Source organism: Thunnus maccoyii, chromosome 6 (genome assembly GCF_910596095.1).
Source record: "Thunnus maccoyii chromosome 6, fThuMac1.1, whole genome shotgun sequence".
Taxonomy (NCBI): Eukaryota; Metazoa; Chordata; class Actinopteri; order Scombriformes; family Scombridae; genus Thunnus; species Thunnus maccoyii.
Window position 1 is genome coordinate 31,861,758 of NC_056538.1, and position 17,284 is coordinate 31,879,041.

Here is a 17,284-nt window from a genome sequence, read left to right on the forward strand (position 1 = left end):
CCCATGTAAACTGATAATTCCTCATTGATCCTTTTCCCTACTTTGAGATCAAACTCTAGAACAATAAATGCTGCTCCTACTTTATTAACAAAACTCTTTGATGCATCTGTGTAGAGCTGGACGTAACTGTGGTAACTATCAGTATGTAAAACAACTTAATTGACTTTTATCCCACTTACTTATTTATCTTGTTGATTCCAATCACGCAAACTGTTTGAACTTCCACGGGGACACGTCAAGGCTTCGGAGAACTGGAGCAGATTTTTGAATGGGATGCGGTCCGACTGGCCTACTTTACATTGGTCATCAAACCATAAACAAATAAAACTCCACCATCCATCTCAGTACTGTAAACATGTTGACTGAGATCGTTCACAAATTTTCAAGTCTCTCTTGAAAAGGCAGTCAGGTGTCCATATGAACATTGAAAGAGGTTTTCCTCGCTGTAATCATTCCTCCTGTTCATACTGGATATTAAAAGATCCATCAAATGTGCTTTCAATGGAAGTGATGGAGGCCAAAATCCACAGTGTGTCCACATAGTCATTTAAAAGTTGATGTGAAGCTTATATGAGGCTTCAGCAGTCTGAGTTAGTCATATCAAGTGGATATCTGCCCGATCTCGGAACCCATCCGCTATCTGTCTATTGACGATTTAGCCTTTGTGGGCAACGACCAATATTTCGGGGGTTCTGGTGGACCAGTCATTGTTTACGGTCCGATTAGCAATTTGAAACAGTCCACACAACATTTCGGCTAATCTCTATAAACAGTTATATGCATATGAATGTAGATACGTTTTTTTAAAAGGCTGATAAAGAGCTAAATCATTGTCACACGATAGCAGATGCGTTCCGAGATTGTATTTTGGCCATTGCATTCTGCCTCTTCTGCTCTCCACACGGACTGTTTACCTGCATGCAATCAAAGCCCACTCAGATATGATTAGTCAATACTACTCGCACTCCAAACAGAAACCAAAATCTTGTCCCATTGCCAACAGTTTCTGTATTCATCTGCAAATATCTGTTTATAGAGATTAATATCTGACACATTTACAGTCTTTTTAGCATCAAATTCCCTCTTTGTGTTTCCTCAGACAGTGTTTCCCTGTTGAGCTGCGGTGGAAGTATAGTAACAAAAAGGCGGACTTTGGCACTAAAAAGACTGTAACGTTGAAAGATATCTACTTGATTTGACTCATTTGTTGTTTTAAGACGGACTTGAAAAATTGCGAACCCGTCCTTATTTAAAGCCCCTTTCAAAATAAAATTACAAGGTGCTTTAAAAGGGAAAACTTAGATTTCAACAGAAGGTTGATGTTTGCAGCCACAGGCTCTGTGCCCATTCAACTTGAAGGACATGACACACGCCCTCAAATATTTGAGGGTTGTGTTGAGAAATTGTTAAATTGTATTTTCACAATAAATGTATTTAATTAGCCATAATAATATAGCATATAAACTTATAAGCTTCTTACAGGACTGAAGCTCAGGATATCTCGGCCTCTGCTGCATCGATTTTGATCATTCTTTCTTTAATATGTGTCTCACAAGTCTTCTGACTTTATGAAAATGAAATACTAAATCACTGGAGTACTCTTTAAAGGACAAATCCTGTTTAATATAACTTGGATATGATTATGTTCATACTTTTTATCAGTTATAAGGGACATTGTAATCACCAAGTTAACAGCTGACATCTGTCAAGAAACACAAGCAGTCAGATGATCAGATTTAACCCCTTAAAATCCACATTCCTCCTCTTTATTTACCCCTTTAATTTCAGAAAAAATCATCCTATTCTACACTGTCTGATGGTGACAAAAAGTTTATATGATGTATCAACTCCAGTTCATTAAAACTATATGATGTTTACGGTGTGAGAGAAAGATTCAAACCCCAAACTTGGTGTTTTTATGGCTTTGTTTCATCAAATGGAAATATTCTAAATGTCTTGTGCATCATTTTAGATACTTTTCCCTAAAATTCTGCCAGACATGATCGATGTCTTTGGAAACTTTAGGATTTTGTTGAGAATTTAAATCTAAGTTTGAAAAATGCTAAGCTGTAAACTTGAGCCTGTATCGACTGACAGATTGATGGGCTGCTGCTTGTTAAACTTAATTAGTCTTCGTACGACTAACTACAACACAACACCAGCAGGGTTTGAAATGGTATTTTTTCCATCACTAAACAACTACCAGCTTATAAAGCTCGACTCTGGTGGGACTCGAACCCACAACCTTTGAATCACTTCACCTACTCTTGTCTAGAAGTCCAATGCGCTATCCATTGCGCCACAGAGCCACATTTTTCATGTGAAAAGTTGGAGGACTTGTTTTTTTATAACCGCTCCTTCCTTGAGGTTTCAATGCCAACGTATGTTAATGTGCTATTACATTGTGTTCAGCATGCAAGGGACTTTTGGAGGAAGCATTTCCTTGTGTAAATAGTCGTGGCAGTGTTATCACAGGGACAGTAAAGAGGATTGTTAATTATTAGAGAAGCAAGGACAAGTCAGCGCTCATGATATTTGATTGTTTGCTTATGATGTTTATGACATGTGAAGTTTGACACACCATTGTTTCCAAACCAAATCGTATTTGAATCATTGCCAAAAATGTCAAGGTCATTAATGATGTCATTGTGGGAGGGGCTTTAAGGGGAAGTGATGCCACCAGGGGAGGAGCTTACAAGGGAGAAACAATGGGAAATGGGATTTGGTAAATAGAGGTAGAGTCCTAGAAAATAAGATAAGAAAGGCTCCACAATAGGAGGAGTTAGACAGATTATAGAAGATGGTGTCAGGTTATTGCTCCATGGATCAAGCCTCGATTTACTTGTAGTGCACTTGATACACAGTAAATCTTATTGCGCCAGTTTCAGTGTATTTCTTTGAGTTTGGAACCCTGAAGATTTATTATTAACAGACAGACAGTATCCAGGGCATGACCTTTAAGTCACCAAACCTCTGCAGCATAACTGAATTTAGCTGTGCATTCTCTGGGCTGATCTGATACTTGAGGCATTTTTAAAACCTATAGTTTGTTTGCTCTGGTCCAAATCAGAGGATGAACTGATAAACTTGGTGTGTTTTCCTCTTGGTTCGGTTTCTTTTAACACACAGAAAAATCCAAGCAAACTGTAATGCAAGAGCCAGGTGAGAGCGTTCACCCTCTCTGCTCATTGGTCAGATGTGTCTGGGGTGGGAGCAAGAACGTAAACCCAGGAAGAAGGTCCTGAAGAAACTCCTATCTGCCTGAATACAACCTTCTTCATTGCGCTAGTCCGGGTCAGACCTCAATTAATTGTCCAGCTAGCTGCTAGCAACTGTTGATTTTGTTTTGGTTCTGTTGCTTTACTGACTTCAGTTGACAGAATGGTTTGACTGGAGCCTAAATCTATTTCATCACTCTGCCAACATGTAAAGTTCGACTCTGGTGGGACTCGAGCCCATCTACTGCTGCCAAAATACCTGCAGGTTGTCCATGACTTCAGTGTGTTTCTGTAGTTGTACTGTAACTTCAATACACAATTGGGGACATTAAACTGGAGCATCAGGTAGCAATACATCAGGGCATGTCCCCTGAAAAAAAAAAAAAAAAAAAAAAAAAAAATATATATATATATATATACATATAAGAAATATACATTTTTTGTTACAACTTATTCTATTAAAAGCCCTCATACCAGCCAAGGATGCTTTATTGTCCAATTAGTGCTTTTGCATGAAGTGTTTAGTGACTTTAGAGTCCTCCAGCATAAGTACCTCTCTTTCATTATCCTGGCAATCTATAAAGCATGACTCTGGTGGGACTCGAACCCACAACCTTTGAATCACTTCACCTGCGCTTGTCTAGAAGTCCAATGCGCTATCCATTGCGCCACAGAGCCTAACACTGACCTCTGCTGACAAGTCATGTGACTTTTTTTTTTATATTGACCCAAATAAAGCCCATCTACTGCTGCCAAAATACCTGCAGGATGTCCATGACTTCAGTGTTTTTCTGTAGTTGTACTATAACTTCAACACACCATTGGGGACATTAACATCCTGCTTCGTAGTACAGGCCCCAGGTGGGACTTCAATTATAATTATATTTAACTGTGTGATCATGTCAGAAACATCAGAAAGTTGAGGCTCTGTAGCGCAATGGATAGCGCATTGGACTTCTAGACTAGTGCAGGTGAAGTGATTCAAAGGTTGTGGGTTCGAGACCCACCAGAGTCGAGCTTTACATGTTGGCAGAGTGATGAAATGGATTTATGCTCCAGTCAAACTGTTCTCTCAACTGTAAGCTAGCAAAGCAAAATCAGCAGTTGCTAGCAGCTAGCTGAAGAATTGAAGTCCCACCTGGGACCTGTACTACGAAGCAGGACATTTAACTCTGGGTTTTCAGGGTTATAATGGTGGTTTACTTCTTACTGGGGTACATCACCATGATAACTTATGCTGATCAGCTAACCTGCTCTGGCACAGGTTATTACTTCTGTGAGATATTTCACTGTGTGATCATGTCAGAACCAACAGAAACATGAGGCTCTGTGGCGCAATGGATAGCGCATTGGACTTCTAGACACACACGGGATAAGTGATTCAAAGGTTGTGGGTTCGAGTCCCACCAGAGTCGAGCTTTATAAATTGCCAGGATGATGAAAGAAAGGTACTTATGCTGGAGGACTCTAAAATCACTAAACACTTAATGCAAAATGACTGATTGAGCAATAAAGCATCCTTGGCTGGTGTGAGGGCTTTTGATGAAAGTTGTAGGAGTTGTTTTTCATAACCGCTCCCTCTCTGAGGTCTCCGGCCGTTCAGCACAAACTTATGTTTCTGTTCTATTACATTGTGTTCAGCAAGCAAGGGGCTACAACAGACAGTAGCCAGGGCATGACCTGCAAGTAGTCACCAAACTTCCAGCATTACAATTAAAGCTGCATAAATGTATTTAGCTGTGTTCTTTCTGGGCTGACCTGACACTTAGGCATTTTGAAACCTATAGCTTGTTTGTTCTGGTCCAAATCAGAGGATGAATTGATAGACTTTGTACCTCTTGGTTTGGTTTCTTTTCACACAGAGAAATGTCCAAGCGAACCTTAATGTATTACTAAGAGCCAGGTGAGAGCGTTCACTCTCTCTGCTCATTGGTCAGATGTGTCCGGGGAGGGTCCTGAAGAATCTCCTATCTGCCTAATACAACGTTCTTTGTTGCACTAGTCCAGATCAGACCTCAATTAATCCTCTGGCTAGCTGCTAACAACTGATGGTTTTGCTGATCCGCATCCCAGCATGCACACCTGGCAACAGGAGCCATTTAGCTCAGACTTGCAGAGTATGCCAGGTAGTTGGGTCTGATCATGTCCCCATTCCAAACTGTTCGTTCTAGTGTTTGTTTGGGAACAGACCGAAACCACATCCTCCAAGCTGTTTTCTGTTCACATCCGAGTATGATTGCTGTGTTCAGACCTGCCCTTAGAGAGGTGATTTAGTTCTGTTGCTTTGCTGGCTTCAGTTGAGACAACAGTTTGACTGGAGCATAAATCTATTTCATCACTCTGCCAACGTGTAAAGCTCGACTCTGGTGGGACTCGAACCCACAACCTTTGAATCACTTCACCTACACTAGTCTAGAAGTCCAATGCGCTATCCATTGCGCTACAGAGCCTCACGTTTCTGATGTTTCTGACATGATCACACAGTTAAATATCAATAAATTTACAGCCTGAAATTTGTAGGAGTTGTTTTTCATAACTGCTCCTTCTCTGAGGTCTCCGGCTGTTCAGCACAAACTTATGTTTCTGTTCTATTACATCGTGTTCAGCATGCAAGGGGCTACAACAGACAGTAGCCAGGGCATGACCTGCAAGTAGTCACCAAACTTCCAGCATTACAATTAAAGCTGCATAAATGAATTTAGCTGTGCACTTTCTGGGCTGACCTGACACTTTGGCATTTTGAAACCTATAGTTTGTTTGTTCTGGTCCAAATCAGAGGATGAATTGATAAACTTTGTACCTCTTGGTTCAGTTCCTTTTCACACAGGGAAAAGTCCAAGCTAACCTTAATGTATTACTAAGAGCCAGGTGAGAGCGTTCACTCTCTCTGCTCATTGGTCAGATGTGTCTGGGGAGGGAGCAAGAACATAAACACAGGAAGGAGGTCCTGAAGAAACTTCTATCTGCCTAATACAACGTTCTTTGTTACACTAGTCCAGATCAGACCTCAATTAATCCTCTGGCTAGCTGCTAACAACTGATGATTTTGCTAATCCGCATCCCAGCATGCGAAGCGCACTTGGCAACAAGAGCCATGTAGCTAAGACTTGCAGAGTATGCCAGGTAGTTGGGTCGGAACATGTTCCCAAAGCAAACTATTCATTCCAGGGTTTGTTTGGGAATAGACCGAGACCACATCCTCAGGTCTTCATACAGCTGTTTTCTGTTCACATCCAAGTATGATTGCTGTGTTCAGACCTGCCCTTAGAGAGGTGATTTGGTTCTGTTGCTTTGCTGGCTTCAGTTGAGAGAACGGTTTGACTGGGACATAAATCTGTTTCATCACTCTGACAACATGTAAAGGTCGACTCTGGTGGGACTCGAACCCACAACCTTTGAATCACTTCGCCTGCGCTAGTCTAGAAGTCCAATGCGCTATCCATTGCGCTACAGAGCCTCTTTTTGACTTCTGCTGACAAATCAAGTCTTTTTTTTTTATATTGACCTAAATAAAGCCCATCTACTGCTGCCAAAATACCTGCAGGATGTCCATGACTTCAGTGTGTTTCTGTAGTTGTACTGTTACTTCAACACACAATTGGGGACATTAAACTGCAGCATCAGGTAGCAATACAGCAGGGCATGTTCCCTGAAAAAAAAAATATAGAAAAATATAAATTATGTGTCACATTCAATTTTATCAAAAGCCCTCATAACAGCCAATGATGCGTTATTGTCCAATCCGTGCTTTCACATGAAGTGTTTAGTCCTCCAGCATAAGTACCTCTCTCGACTCTGGTGGGACTCGAACCCACAACCTTTGAATCACTTCTCCTGTACGTGTCTAGAAGTCCAATACGCTATCCATTGCGCTACAGAGCCTCATGTTTCTGATGGTTCTGACATGATCACACAGTGAAATATCTCACCCCACCAGTAATTTTATATAAATGAATTTACGGCCTGAAAGTTGGAGGTGTCGTTTTTCATAACCACTCCTTCTTTTAGGTCTCGCCAGCTGTTCAATGCCAACATATGTATGGGTTTCACTGCTCCGGAGCAGGTTAGCTGTTCAGCATAAATTACCATGGCGATGTACCCCTGTAAGAAGTGAACCACCATTATAACCCTGAAAACCCAGAGTTAAACATGAAGTTACTTTCGCTAACAACAAATCCTGCATCGCCCCAGGTTGGACCTCAATTCTCCAGCTAGCTGCTAGCAACTATTGATTTTGCTTTGCTAGCTTACAGTTGAGAGAACGGTTTGACTCGAACATAAATCTATTTCATCACTCTGCCAACGTGTAAAGGTTGACTCTGGTGGGACTCGAACCCACAACCTTTGAATCACTTTGCTTGCACTAGTCTAGAAGTCCAATGCGCTATCCATTGCGCTACAGAGCCTCTTTTTGACCTCTGCTGACAAATCAAGTCTTTTTTTTCTTTATATTGACCCAAATAAAGCCCATCTACTGCTGCCAAAATACCTGCAGGATGTCCATGACTTCAGTGTGTTTCTGTAGTTGTACTGTAACTTCAATACACAATTGGGGACATTAAACTGCAGCATTAGGTAGCAATACAGCAGGGCATGTCCCATGAAAAAAAAATCAATAAAAAAAAAAAAAATTAAAATATAAATTACGTGTCACACTCAATTTTATCAAAAGCCCTCATAACAGCCAAGTATGCTTTAATGTCCAATCAGTGCTTTCGCATTAAGTGTTTAGTGATTTTAGAGTCCTCCAGCATAAGTACCTCTCTTTCATCATCCTGGCAATTTATAAAGCACGACTCTGGTGGGACTCGAACCCACAACCTTTGAATCACTTCTCCCTTACATTTCTAGAAGTCCAATGCGCTATCCATTGCGCCACAGAGCCACTTTTTTCTTAATTGAACAGAAACTGTTGCATATGTACTAGAATTTAAAATAAAGTTATGTGTGTTTAAACAAAGTTTGACTGCATGGTGTGAGTTTGTACTCACTGACTGTTGAGTCAGTTGGATTTTTGAGATTAAACTTTGACATATCATACAGTTTTCTTGTGCAATGAAGAATTATTGCAACATTTCAGCTGCTGTCACTTTCAGTTTGACCTCCAAATAAAGCGGTTTGGATAATCTGGATTAGTTTGTTTATTTACAACCTGTGTTCTTGTAAGTGATGTCAGTGGTATTTTCCGAGATCTCACAATGTTGTTATTACTGATAAAAAAAAATAATGGACAGAAAAATAATAAGATCCAAGTTGTGATAAAGCAGAATTACTCTTCAGCCCTAAAATAAATAGTTAACCTTGTGGAGACCAAAAGTTTGTTGAGAGTGGAAGTGAGTCACCATGATGTGAATAATACATAGACAATATGACATCCTGTATAAATACACACGCACACACACACACACACAGTAAAACATAATGGCAAACACATAATGTTTTATAATATCTATATAATATAATAGTAGAAATACATATGCTGCATAAATACATGTGTTTATATGCATAAACAGACAAACACACACCAGAGGACGACTGACAGATAGCACAAATCAACGTCTGGCTCATGTATGTGTGTGCATGTGTGTGTGTGTGTGTGTGTGTGTGTGTGTGTACACATGTGTGGCTCATCTGCATAAATGTAAATGAGTTCACACACACTGGGCCATAGATTGTTGCAGTGACTTTATCTCTATGCAATTATTTAAATGAGACCTGGCATTGTAGGACAGTTACGTAAGCGCCGTATTTCAAAAAGAGGTTTAGCAGGAAATTACATAAGACGCTTGTTCTGAGGCTATTTACAGCCACGATGAACCGCACTCTGTGAAGACAATCACACCAAGACAATGTATTGTAGTTCTGGCTACGAGTAAAGAGGGAATTCAACACTGAACACGAGCCAAGAAGCTGGTAGATTTAAGACGGTGGCTGCTGAGTTCATCACCTCCACCAGCCAATTTGAAGTGTTCAAACTGTTTCTGTTTGTAAATCTTGGTGAAGTTTGAAAGTTAACTGGCCACTTAAATCATAAATGTAATGATCCAAGCATGGTCTGTTTTAATTACAGGACATCTCAACCATCTTCTGCTCTCTCTTTACTTTCGTATTTTGACTTTCCACCAGTCTCCAAACTGACAGCAGAATTTATTTTGGAATCCAAATCGCCTCAGGTTTTATGAATGAGGCAGTCGGCTCTGCTTTCTGATTTTCTGTTTACATAAACATAATATTGCTAAGCGTAGCTTCAAGAAGCCAGTAGAGTAGATGACGTTGCCATGGTCCCGTCTGTCTGCCTTCACGCTCTGTCTGGCTCACTTTCAGACTGTGCTGATAATAATTCATGAATATATATAGGGAATTCAGTTTTATTAGGCTCTTATTATGTTTGACTGTGTTTAATATGCTCATTTCAAATTCTCTGTTTTTGACTTGGCTAATGTAGTCAAACATAATTGTTAATTGAGCTGATTAGGATGAGTTGAAACTCAAATAATCATCTTTTACTACTGTCTCTCCTGTTTTTAGAAGGAATTATAAGGCTTGATATTACATTAAATGATTGTATGATGCTTTTAAATGATGCTTAAATGAAGCTTTTAAATGTTTATGCATTGCACAATAAGGTATAAAATTATTTTAGTATTGGTACTGAAACTGTAAAGCCTTAAATCATGACTGACACTGCTGTCTGCAATTGAAAAGGGCCAAGAGGTACCTATAATATGTTTTGGCAGAATTTTGGCTCACACAAAAGTCACATCTTGATTTGAACTTATTGAAAAAGTTCTACAGTCTACATCAAATCTTAAATAGCTGTATGTCTACAATGCCTTCACCGAAATGTCACAGCAGATGGATCTGTAGCACTGTGCACACACTGCATTTGTTCAGCATGAACTTGAAGTACCAAGTCTTCAAACATCCCTAGAAAGCTAGCTTTCCAGCTACAAGAGATAGAACTTAGTTGTTTGTTTTGCACGTTGCAAACATCGTCTCTCAGTTGCGGAAGAGTGAACAAACTCTTGTGGTGTTGGGTTGATTGCCTCAGTTGGATCTTGGTAAGTAGATGTGTTTCTAAGATGGCTTACAGATATCTAACGACGCATTAACATCCCAGTGGGTTGAGTTTCCTAAGATGGTGCATGTGGCGTTTCAAACACTTGATTAACCTCACGTGGGTATAAGTGGCCAAAGAGCTAAATAGGCAGATTTCTGATGTGGTTTCCTCTCAGTGGATTGGGTTTAAGCAGTTACTGAGCTAAGTAGAAGCAGTTCTTAGCTGCTGAGTAGATGCTTTGGAGTCATTGTGAAGCTGCAGAGGATTAGCTGATGGCAGTCTGATGACAGATGCATCTCTTGGCTCCAGTGAAGACATTTTGCATGGTTCACTGAGCTAAGACCACTGAGAGCATCCAGGCTCAGGAGGGGAGTCCCTATGGTAGCATTAGCACCACAGTCTGCTCCGGAGGCAGAGATAATACTATTTGGTTAAACCTCAGTGGGTGGAGCTACAGAAGAGTAAAGCTGGTGAAAAAGACACTGAAGTTAAAGACATGTTATATATTTTCCTGTTCATGCCTTTGTGTTAATTTGTACAACTTGTGAAATAATGTTTATCTTACTCTCTTACCCAGGATTCCTGGTTGCAGGATATGGCTCTTTGGTACAATGGATAGCACATTGGACTTCTAGATAGCAACAGGTGAAGATTTCAAAGGTTGACTAGTGTGCAGATCCTGATACCAATGGACAGCTATCAGAGGGAACACAAAGAAAACAATAACTTGGGCATGAATTAGATTTGATGCAAATGCTATGAATGTTTTTTAATAGCATAAAAAATGACGTCAGTTGGATGCAAAATAACAAAAACCATGATTTACTCTGACACAAACTTAAATTCTTTCAAAGTCCATACAAACCATGTAAAATCAAAGATGGTGCAAGATTTTGTCCTGCAGGCCTGACCAAACACCAGCCTGCAGTATAAGTCTGGATTTTTGAATATACTTGTCTCCAGGTTTCCATACTTTCCACAACAAGCCAGAACCGTGACACAAGAATCACCGTCCTGAATCACAGCATCTGGTACTTTTGAGTTTGTAACATCTAACAGTCGAAAAACAATGGTTGCAATGGATGGACTTCTAGGTAACTATGGGAGAAGTGGTTCAAAGTTTGTAGGTTTGAGTCCTACCACAGTTGATCTTTACAGGTTGGGGGTTTTATTCAACCCCATAGTACAGACCTTGATACTACTGGACGGCTATCAGAGGGAACTCAGTCACTTTAGTTAATCGTGCATTTGTTGAGTTTTCTAGCATCTTGTATGTTTTTCTAGCATCTTGTGTGAATTGTAACATCTAACAGCAGAGAACAGCAAGTCTACTGAGTAAGACAGAAACCTATCAGTAACCCTACACAAGTGGCTCTGTGGCGCAATGGATAGCGCATTGGACTTCTAGTTGAACACAAGAGGAGTGATTCAAAGGTTGTGGGTTCGAGTCCCACCAGAGTCGACCTTTAGAAGACATCGAGCCGCATTTAGTGATGAAAGAGCTAGAGGTGTTAATGCTGGAAGACATCCAAGCCCTTCTCATCTGTGAACCATCAGATCAACAGCAACAACTCAAGCTTGAAGTTCACTCATGTGTAATGTGGACTCTTGATTGAGTGATTTATATGAAATTATTAATGGTCACTACATTGCTAGCTAGCGCTGTTGCTCCAACAGCAGAAAAACACAAAGTACTGAGTGCACAAACATCCTGCAGGTCTTCTGGGTCCTGAGACAAATTTATGATTTGGGGCTTAATAATTAAAATTGATTTGACATGACTTGTCAGCAGCAGCTAACACAAGGCTTTGTGGTACAGTGGATATCATTATGGATTTCTAGTTAAGCACAGGAGCAGTGAGTCAAAGGTTGTGAGTCAGGTTAAATCATGTTTCTTGGGTTTTTTTTTACACCAACCTGATGTATTTTTACCTCCTTACTAATCACTAAGAAGAAGGTTAGTATGAATAAAGAAGAAAAGAAGAATAAGGTTCTGTATGAAGTTGAATAATAAGGTAAATAAATACGTTAGTTAGTTACTTCTGCTGCCAAACCCTTCTCTCAACTGTACAGCAGCAGAGGATAATTTCCCCTCTATGCCATAAAATGGCACATTATAATTCATCTGCATAATCTTGCAAAATTAGTGCTTGTAGCCTCATGACGTGGCGACTTTGTGACTTCTTCAGGGTAAATCAGTGACCATCATCAATTTCTCCTGTTTTTATTCACGGCAAGATGGATACGAAGAGGAAGAGGCTTAATTGGTGTTGCCTCTCATTTAGAAGAGGAGGGTTATATAAATTTGGATGGTTGTGACAGAGATAATATAATAGCTGCTCGCTTCCTCCCCTCATCGGTCAGCTCACTGAAGTATTCAGAACCCTCTAATAAATACTCTAAATCATCTTCTACACGTTGATTTCAATGGTTACAGCATTTTGTCGCAAAACCAAATTCAGAAACGTATACAGTATATTTTCTGATGTAGTGAACATCTCATGCTGTGTCAGATTCAGCTGGTTATTGTACATTCAGAGATGAGAACTGTGAGCAACAATGTAATTATACAATAACATTACGAACTGGTAAATGAGGATTTATGACCAGTAAAGGAATTACTACAAAAGTTTATTATTTTATTTCAATATACTTCATACTTGCATGAAATGCTGCAGAAAACATTTCGCCCTTCCCATACAACACAATGAACCGCACACACACACACTGACCTCTTCACCTTTCCGCCTCAGTGCCCAAACAGCCTTTTGTTCTCTAAATTGACCAATGATACAGCGATTGTCCGCCTGTCAGCCAATCACAGCTCCTATTGTGACCCAAATTAGCCAATCAGAGCACCATATGTACCCCCAAACTGACCAATCAGCCAGCCGATGCTCCTTACTGTCTTTACGCCACACCCACCCCTATCTGTCGTACACACACACACACACACACACTGCATAATTGAACTCGCCTCCCTTGACCCTTTCTTTTGTTCAGATGTGCACTTGTACATGAGCTGCACATCTGAAAAGCTGAAAAACTGTGTGTCTATGTGTGTGTGTGTGTGTGTGTGTTTGCGTGCGTGTGTGTGTGTGTTTGTGCGCATTTACTGACCTTTGCTGCTACATCAGTTCTGACCTTTTTAATAGCAGCGAGGGGGAGCATTAGCCACTTTTATCTGACACACTATGAGGAGAGAAATTACCTCCATAAAAAGGGTTCAATTACATAGTTTTTGTTGTCCTTGTTGTTTACAGGAAACATTTCTCATATTTTCAACGAGCAGGTATCATCCTGAAAGTGAAACAGCTGACCAAAACCACCAAACCAACCCTCTACTTTTAAGGTGAACCTCTTATTTACTTTCCAAATGAAAAGTGATGGATTATAACAAGTGATAGCATGTTAGAAACAATTCATCACCTCTTTCTCACACCGGTGATCATGTCGGCTTGATTGGAGACGACAGCACAGTCATCAGGTTTCACAATGGACCAGTATAAGATAAATAAGATATTCCAGTAGAGCCCCAGGATGAAAAATATAGACCTTGAAAATGTGCAGAATATGTCCCCTTTAAGACATGTACAAATAGTGTCTCAGTGGATAGCATGTTGGACTTCTAGTCAAGCACATTGCAAGTTGATTGAAAGATCTGGAGTCTTCTGCAGTCATGCAAGAAAACAAACACTTTTTTTTTCAACTGTAAGCCCGCTGAGCAACAGAGTGTGGTTTCTGTGCTGTGCAAGCAAATGCTTAATTAAAAGAGAGTTTTGAATCTGCAATGTCAACATCCATGTTTACATCAGCTAACATCAGTCTTCCTCTTTTCATTTTGCTGTTGCATTGCTTTCTTTTCTTGGTCCAAAATTTTGGACCCTGAAGCAGACTCTGAAACCTGACATGCATAAATTTTTTTTTTTTTTAAAAAGAGACCCAATCTGAAAGCGACCTGAGCACAGTCTGACCTGGCCTGAACAGACCTGAGGATAGACCTGATCCAGAACACGGTAGACCCAAACAGATCCAAACAAACCTGAAGAGAGCGCCAACAGGAGCACTGACAGCTGATTGATGCACCAGTTAATGAATTGTCGGGGTGGAAAAGAGCAGCAATATGTCTTCTATTCTTCCTGCACAGTCACACTCTCTTTATGCCTTAAAACACATCTTTATCCTTTGATGATGATGATGATGATTATAATGATGATGACGCACCCCATGATCAGAGCTGATGGAGTTTGTTTGGATCAGACATATTGACACACAGACCTGTGTCTCAGGTCCTGGATCTGGTCTCCTTTACCAAGAACCAAGTGGAGCCATGAAGACATTCAGCATGAGATACAAACAAAACAAGAACCTGCTCATTAAAACATTTCTCCAGAGCTCCACAGCGTGCCTTTAAACATTCAGCTGCTGCTTTGTTTAAGGAAAGATAAGTGCTTCAAAATCTGGAAAATGTTTGAGTGACTGAAGATGTCCAAATTACTTTAGTCCCATATTATCTGTCTGTGTCTTTCTCTCCTCTGGTAGAATCAGAGTTCAGCTCTGTGGAAATCTGGTGGAGGTGCATTTAATCAGTGGGAGTAAAGACGGGTGGATCTCTCTGAGGTCTTTGCAGAGGAAAAAAATCCTGCAGAGTTGAGTTAAATCAAGCGTGCCTGAGGAGAGATCACATTATTCAGAGAAAGACTTCTGTACCACCTCAGGTGACGAACAGTGTGGCAGGAGGGAGGCTTTCTCATCTATCTGGACCCACAGTGTATGTGTGTGTGTGTGTGTTGTGTCTCCTGTGGGCTCTGCAGAGCAGTGAAGGTCGGACAGTTGTCTAATGACTGTCTAGTGTGTGTTTGTGTGTATGTGTGTGTGTGTGTGTGTGTGTGTGTGTGTGTGTGTGTGTGTGTGCTTGTCAGACAAAGAACCGAGACTTGAATATCTTCCTGTTAATTTAAAATCATAATATATTGATAGAATTGTTTGTAACCAGTGAAAGAAAAGAGACAAAGACTCTTTGAGAGAAAATGTGTGTGTGTGTGTGAGATAGAGAGAGAGAGAGAGAGAGAGAGAGAGAGAGAGAGAGAATGGCTGAATGAAAGATAAGTCGATGAAAGGATAAAAGAGAAGCAGAGAGATGACTGGGAAGACAGAGACATTACATAATGGTTGTAACAGCCGCATTTCTGCTCCGCTGTCTGCATCGCCTCCTGCTGGTCAGAACAACAAACTGCAGCTGAATCACACAGCTGTGAATATTCAATCAGGGTCATTATTATGTAAGTGGGTTGACAAATGTCACAGAGACACACAGAGAGATGAAATGAAAATGAAAATCACATTTAATCATCCCTCTCTGCAGTCAAAAATATATTAAATGTATTGTTAATAGTTTTGTGCTATTAGAATGAAGAAAAAAGGTCTTTGAGGAAATATCAGAAATGCTCCTTTTTGTCTCAGCTGGCTTGTGGGCGTGTCAGTGTCTGTGTTTGATTGACAGCAGCTGGCAGGCTACTGGTGTTACACCATACAGAACAGGGACAAAGTAAACAAACTGCTGCAGCTACAAGTAATGGACAAACAGCATGTCGCTAATAGGGATTTTGAAGAGTAACGACCAAACCAGCATCTAATGGATCTGTAGTGACATTCGCAGGTATGTTTACATGCTGTTTAATGTGCTGCAGCTGAGCAGATGCACTACTTCCTGCACTGACACTGAATGTTCTTGGCGTTGGATGTAAATCATGAGGAATCATCCAATATAAACTTGATTCCCAGGGATACTGGGCTTTACAGTGAGGTGACGAACAGGTATTTATTAAATTTATGTTAGCAGCTCACTTTATTGATTTGTGTAAAGTCCAGCTGAGTTTTCGTGTGTGAGCAGGTGTATTGTCACATTTTTCTCAGCAGCAGATTCAATATTTAGACCCTCTGAGTTGTCCAAAGTTCCCATTACTCCTCCAGGAAACATAACAGGAAGTGGGTCTAATTCAAGAAATGTTGGTGCTTGATTGAAGCAACCGGAAGGACAATTTGCGAAACTCTTGCGAGAATTTAACCCTAACCTTAACCTCGCAAGAGTTCGTCCCTCCAGCTGATCCAACATAGCATTTAAGCCTCCAATCAGCATGGTCGTCACCTAATTTGAACACATGACCCTGCTGCTGTCAATCAGTCATTTGGGTGGTTTAACCCTTTTTGCTCACCTGTGTTGTGGAAACTTTCTTCAGAAAGAGGCACATAAAGACATAAAGAAAGCATTAAACACTTGTTGAAGCAGTTGTAGACACTGTACAATCCATCACACCATCAGTAACAATTATACAAATGTCCTGGCCCTTTCCCTAAAACCAGCCCTTTCTATAAAGAGTGTGAACCTAAACTAGACAGCTTTATACCTCTCCAGAAGTAAAAAGCTAAAAACAGTCTGGTCCCTCAATGGACTCTTCCACTAACTGTTACATCCTTCAACTTTAGCTTGTCTAGGTAGCTCCACACAGTCTTTAAAACAGTAGGCTTAAGACAAAGATATCTCTACCTAACCCCAGAGGTCAGCAAGCAATCCGTCAGATACAGGTTCAAGAGTTCAACTAGACTAGGAGTAGGATTTCTTCACCAAGATATATCCCCAAAATGACAACATATAACAAACATTGACCCCTTAGTTTAAAAACATTTGGAACATATATACAAAAGATTTATAAAATGATAACCTACTATTCAATTTTCTTTCACACCTGCAATACAGAGATCATTATTCTGCTAAAAAAATGTGTCTGCTAAATGAAACTGTAAATTGTATTCTGATCCTGAGCCAGAGCAGATTATAAAACCGAACCACGACAACTGAAGAATATGGAGCTTTGAATCTCCATGTAATTAATTTGGATCCCATTCAGCTACACGAGAATCAATATTTCCAAAACTCCCCCCTGAAAACAGAGTGATTTGTCCATGAGTCATACATCGAGCAGAGACCCAGAGAGAGTTTTCAGTT

The 17,284-nt window shown here is 40.3% G+C and overlaps 10 non-coding genes across 10 annotated transcripts; 3 read left to right on the top strand and 7 right to left on the bottom strand.

Annotated features, from left to right (window-relative positions):
* Positions 1-2,217: 2,217 nt before the first annotated feature.
* trnar-ucu lies at positions 2,218-2,309 on the bottom strand. Its single transcript is given in 2 exon segments — positions 2,218-2,253; positions 2,273-2,309. It is a non-coding gene; the product is annotated as a tRNA-Arg (tRNA).
* A 1,495-nt stretch (positions 2,310-3,804) lies between these two features.
* Positions 3,805-3,896, bottom strand: trnar-ucu. The gene is given in 2 exon segments: positions 3,805-3,840; positions 3,860-3,896. It is a non-coding gene; the product is annotated as a tRNA-Arg (tRNA).
* A 245-nt stretch (positions 3,897-4,141) lies between these two features.
* Positions 4,142-4,233, top strand: trnar-ucu. Its single transcript is given in 2 exon segments — positions 4,142-4,178; positions 4,198-4,233. It is a non-coding gene; the product is annotated as a tRNA-Arg (tRNA).
* A 308-nt stretch (positions 4,234-4,541) lies between these two features.
* trnar-ucu lies at positions 4,542-4,633 on the top strand. The gene is given in 2 exon segments: positions 4,542-4,578; positions 4,598-4,633. It is a non-coding gene; the product is annotated as a tRNA-Arg (tRNA).
* A 943-nt stretch (positions 4,634-5,576) lies between these two features.
* On the bottom strand, positions 5,577-5,668 carry trnar-ucu. The gene is given in 2 exon segments: positions 5,577-5,612; positions 5,632-5,668. It is a non-coding gene; the product is annotated as a tRNA-Arg (tRNA).
* A 915-nt stretch (positions 5,669-6,583) lies between these two features.
* On the bottom strand, positions 6,584-6,675 carry trnar-ucu. Its single transcript is given in 2 exon segments — positions 6,584-6,619; positions 6,639-6,675. It is a non-coding gene; the product is annotated as a tRNA-Arg (tRNA).
* Positions 6,676-7,008: 333 nt separating this feature from the next.
* trnar-ucu lies at positions 7,009-7,100 on the bottom strand. The gene is given in 2 exon segments: positions 7,009-7,044; positions 7,064-7,100. It is a non-coding gene; the product is annotated as a tRNA-Arg (tRNA).
* A 432-nt stretch (positions 7,101-7,532) lies between these two features.
* On the bottom strand, positions 7,533-7,624 carry trnar-ucu. Its single transcript is given in 2 exon segments — positions 7,533-7,568; positions 7,588-7,624. It is a non-coding gene; the product is annotated as a tRNA-Arg (tRNA).
* Positions 7,625-8,011: 387 nt separating this feature from the next.
* trnar-ucu lies at positions 8,012-8,103 on the bottom strand. Its single transcript is given in 2 exon segments — positions 8,012-8,047; positions 8,067-8,103. It is a non-coding gene; the product is annotated as a tRNA-Arg (tRNA).
* A 3,545-nt stretch (positions 8,104-11,648) lies between these two features.
* Positions 11,649-11,740, top strand: trnar-ucu. The gene is given in 2 exon segments: positions 11,649-11,685; positions 11,705-11,740. It is a non-coding gene; the product is annotated as a tRNA-Arg (tRNA).
* Positions 11,741-17,284: the final 5,544 nt, after the last annotated feature.